We start from the raw sequence: 4,998 nt of genomic DNA on the forward strand, positions 1-4,998 counted from the left end.
GCTGCCGCCCCCTGCCTTTCGCCCTCCCCGCCTCCTACAGCCCACAACACCCTCCCACCTGGATGAGCACTGCGCTTCTGTTCTGTAGCCAGACAGACCTAGACTTGAGTTCCTGTGCTACTTCTACCAGTTTGACTTTGGGCAAATTACTTACTTTCTGAGCATCTTGACATCAGTGAGTTAACTCCCTTGACTCTGTTCTCATGCTTACCAAGTGACCTACTAATTATAATTTGACTTCCTGCTGGAATCATCTACCAGAGAAGAGTACGCTGAACTAAGGGATGAGGCTATTCTACTCGACATGACGACTGTAGCTCTTTTTGCAAATTTATTATTCGATATTCTTGTTTGCCAAAAATAGAAGAGGATGTAATGTCCGCATTAGAGGGAGAAATCTGAGAACATTCACACTAACAACAACAACAAAAATGACGAAGGCAGTAAAAAGAGGAGTGTGTGTCCGCTAAACTGCCTTCACATGCCTGGAAAGCTACTAGTGAATGAGGTTTATGTTTGCTTTTGCAGCTTTAAGATGCACATCTGGACAGATTTAAACTAAAGTAGGTAACTACTAAATGCTAAACAACTAGGTAGTGAGCTGCCCATGACTGGAGGTATGCAAGAGGAGGCTGGGCAAACCTTGGTGGGAATGTTGCAGAGAGCTGTCATTCTTGAGCCTTTCCTCTTCCTTGCAATTACTAACACATTCATTCAGTCACGAAGCACTAAATGACTGTTAAATCTGTCTGTCCCCTTCTATCCCCAGACACTACTCTGGGTCAAGTCACCATTTCCTTCTTCCTAGATGAAACAGCAGCTCTAGGATGATCCCATGAATCCAAGCTGGTCTTCTCCCTTTCATCCTTTCCAGCTGTGATGTTCCTAAAGCAGGAATAAGATCATTCAATTCACCTACCACAGCCCCACCCCCAGGTCCCCACTGCCCTTGGTGTAGAATCAAATTTCCGTAGCATGGGGATTCGCCTGGTGGTCCAATGGTGAAGACATCCCCTTCCAGTGCAGGGAGTGTGGATTCAATCCTGGGTCGGGGAGCTGAGATCCCATATGCCTCCCTCCTGGCCAAAAAACCAAAACATAAAACAGAAGCAATATTGTAACAAATTCCATAAAGACTTTAAAGATGGTTCACATCAAAAAAAAATCTATAGCGTGGCTATCAAGGCCCCCTTACCTCTTCCTGACCACCTCTCCAGTGTACCGTCACCACCCACACTGGCATGTGTGATGCCCAGCCAGGGGGAACTACATGCTGCCTGCTGTTCTGCACGCCCCACTCCTCACTCCCCACAAGCCTCCGTCCAGCTCTCTGGCTTTGCAGACACCACTATCTTTGCCTGCAACACTCTCTGTTACATGTTCCTCCTCTGTCTGACTGACTCCCATTGTCCGTAACTGAGCTTCCACCTCTCCTTGGCAACCCCTCCAAGGTACCCCATACACACTCCCAGCCTGGGCTAGGCTCCTATAGAAGCAGCTCACAGCCCATGTCACACTGCATCATCCCTGACTCGTACCTTTCCCTTCAAGAAGAACTCAAGGCCAGAGGCCATGCAAGCTTCACCACAATGGCCCTGCCCACGCCTGCTGCCCACACCTGGATCAGTTCAGTAGTGGCTGGTTTAAGGCAGAAAGGAAAGAGGGCAAGGTGAGCATGGGGCAGGAGACCAGGCAAGCAGACTGGACACTGCCCTTAATGTCCTGGCCCAATCTGGTTTTCTAGAGCTCAGTTATGAACACACAGAGAGGGAGTGTTTGTCATTAAGTTAGGGGCCCCAGAATAAATTTCTGTACTGCCACTTGGGCCGTTGGCTGCCCAGGGGGCACCATGGAACCACCTGTCAGAGACCAGGCTGAGAGGAGCCCGAAGAGCTCCTCGGGGTCTCAGGCCATGTTTCATGTCGGCTCGAGTTAACGGTCTCCAGGTCCAGGAAGCGCCACAGCTTCCCCAGCTGCTCCTGGGCACCAAGGCCTCTGCACCATTTGGAATTCATCACAACCAGAGCTGTGTTGAGCCCCAGATCTGGCTAACATTATCTTGGCATTTTCAGGGTTTCATATGTAATCCCCAGCTGGTTCCCAGGAACCAAGGACAGAAATGCATGCCCACCCTCCACCCCCCACCTCTTGCTCTCCATGTACCCACCAAGGCAGCCAGACAGGAAAGAGAGGACGGGACAGACAGGACCCTCAGGCCACAGCTCCCCATCTGGATCCCAGCCCTGGATATCTTGGCAGGAGCCGAAAAAAAAAAAAAAAGCCAGAATAATTGTCCAGTCCCCTCCTCAGACCCAATGCATCCATTTCTACCACAGCTACCACTAATTAGTGCTTACTTCCACTAATCACCACTAAGTTCTGTGCATCTTACACATATAAATTTATTTAATCCTTACAACAGCCCTATAGAGGCGCTACCATCAGCCTTACTGGCAGATGAGGAAACCAAAGCACAGAGCAGTTTACTTGTCTGGAGTCCCACAGTTATATGTACAGGGCCAGGATTTAAACCCAGAGAGGCAAGCAGGCTAGATTCAGACTCAACAGCTTCCAGAATATTCTTTGAGCAATATAGCCAAAATTAAAGGCCACACTCAATGCTGAGTCCTTCAAACTTGGGCAACGAGTACCTTGGTGTCCTAGTCCTGGATGGTTTTCTCTGCAGCCTGTCTTTAGGATCATCACCTTCCTTGGTGCTAAGAACTGAAAAACGGTACTTCGAACACAAGAGATTGAAAAGGCATTTACAGTCCAACAGACACCAGTGGAAGACAGGCTGGGGTAAAACGGAACAAAAAGATTATGAGGAAAATACAAGAATGATGAGAAAAGAAAGCAGTCGAGCTGGTCCTAGCCTCTACTCCCTCTCCCACCAGTTCACAGCCCCAGCCATGCCTCTCATCCCGCTGACTCTCAGGGCTTCCCTTGTTAAACGAACTAATGCATTCAGCCTCAGATTGAAAAAAGAGAAGGTAGGAAGTGCTTGGTTCAAGGCCTGGCACATAGTGGGCCCTTGACTAATATGCTTAAATCCAGATCTGAAAGCAAAAGTGAGCACAGCCCAAGTCCTTCACTCCAAGGAGGGGCTGGTGGCTTCAGAACAGACAAGAACTGATGGGCATCCACGGGGATAGAAAGCAGTGTGGAGCCCATGAAAAAATGTGTAAGCTGTGGGAGGGAGCAGACACCCCTCGAGGGAAAAAGGCCCACAGGTCTCCTCTTGGCTTTAAGCCACCTTCCAAGGATCGTCCAAGAGCCCATTCAGCTGAGCGGTTTTATCCCGTGACAACAACGGAAGGGGCTCCTGCTCGGTTACTCTCCACCCACTCTTGATTCACAAAGAAAATACACTTTATCTGGTTTGTAAATCAGGGCTGGTGACTGGGGAGAGTGAACATCTGAACCGTTATTCCCAAGGAACATTTTCCAGAGCCCATGGAGAGAAGTCATTCTCCCCAGCCCTGGACAGCTGGCCTGCAGAGGAGGAGGGGCCAGAGAAGGAAGTGATTGTTGTAAATATAAAGTGGCCCCACACTCAGCATACAGCACACAGGGAAAGAGGACCACAGTAGAGGGAAGGAGCTGGCCAGGGCCCCTGGGTGCCCTGGTAGCAGAGCTGGGTCAGGTGGAGTCAAGTTCAGAAGGGCTGTGAGTGGGGAGGGTGCTGAGGGTCCCCTTCTCAAAGCTAGAAGCTGCGGGGACCAGCAAGAAGGAGACTGTGCTCTGTGGTGGAGAGATGACGGAGGCGTTAGGCCACCCAGCTCAAACGCGGCTTCCTCCCCTACCGTTGACAGGGCTGAGCCAGAGCTGAAGCCCTCTGCCCTCCACTTTCGCACCTGGCAAAGGGAAGGAGGCTTTTTTCCTTCCAAAAATTTCTGGGAAGATTCACTCAAATAACTTGTACCAAAGCACATCCCATGCCTGGCACCCAGCAGGTTCTCAGCTGATGCTTGTTAAGTCCCAAACACTTTGTGGGGACCAGAGCATCCTATGGAGTGTTTGGGCTGACTTAATGTTTGGGCTTGGTGTCTGCCGAGGCTTGACAGAGCACTTTCTCTGGAATGTCAGAAGCGCCTGCCTTGCAGGGATGTCACCCATCCCGAAGGATGGGATGGTGCAGTGGAACAAGAGTCAGGACACGTTTTCCATCCAGGGAGCCTGGGTCCATGGCTTCCCCTCTGTGTGATTCTGTTTCCTCATCTGCAAATGATGTCTTAGATCTTTGTCTTTGACCCTCTCAAAGTGCTGCTGCTGCTGCTAACATCACAGTCAAATCAGGAAACATCACTGCTCCTTCCTGAGCCTCAGTTTCCTCCTCTGTGAGATGGGGCAGCCTTACTTTCCTCTTAGTTCTGGCCCTAACCTTCTGTTGGTCCCGCTGGGGGAGGGGTATGTGCCTCTGGCAGCACAAGGCTTGTTAGTGGCTCTTTTCCTTCTACATGATGCTCTTATAAAGATATAAGCAGAGAGATGTGAGTCACACAGGGGAGGCTGAAAAAACCTAGGCCTCCCCAAGCCATTAGATCCTCACGGAATTCATGCTAAGTCCCTTTAGTCGTGTGCGACCCTATGGACTGTAGCCCGCCAGGCCTCTCCGTCTATGGGATTCTCCAGGCAAGAACACTGGAGTGGGATGCCATTTCCTTCTCCAGGGGATCTTCCCAACCCAGGGACTGAACCTGTTTCTCTTTCGTCTACCTACATTGGCAGGAGGGTTCTTTACCACTAGCCCCATTAGACCCTGGTGATCTGGAAACCAGCGCTTTTCACCTCTGCTTCTCAGGTGCTCCTAAAACCAGAGGGCCAACAGACCAGGACAGAGCAACTCTAAGAGGAAGGAGGTAATATAGGATGGGAACCCAAAAGTCAGAGCAGGCACTGCCGTGACTCCTATCTGGGGGGACAGGAGAGTCAGCCCAAGACCCCACTGCCACCTCAATACTCTGGTGCCATCAGTCTCAGCTCAGACCCTCCCTG

The 4,998-nt window shown here is 50.6% G+C and overlaps 1 long non-coding RNA gene across 1 annotated transcript; it reads right to left on the reverse strand.

Annotated features, from left to right (window-relative positions):
* Positions 1 to 309: 309 nt before the first annotated feature.
* On the reverse strand, positions 310 to 4,634 carry LOC102391785. Its single transcript, XR_006550864.2, has 2 exons — positions 2,168 to 4,634; positions 310 to 1,638 (listed from the first exon to the last, which is right to left on the reverse strand). It is a non-coding gene; the product is annotated as an uncharacterized LOC102391785 (long non-coding RNA).
* Positions 4,635 to 4,998: the final 364 nt, after the last annotated feature.

Source organism: Bubalus bubalis, chromosome 4 (assembly GCF_019923935.1).
Source record: "Bubalus bubalis isolate 160015118507 breed Murrah chromosome 4, NDDB_SH_1, whole genome shotgun sequence".
Classification (NCBI taxonomy): Eukaryota; Metazoa; Chordata; class Mammalia; order Artiodactyla; family Bovidae; genus Bubalus; species Bubalus bubalis.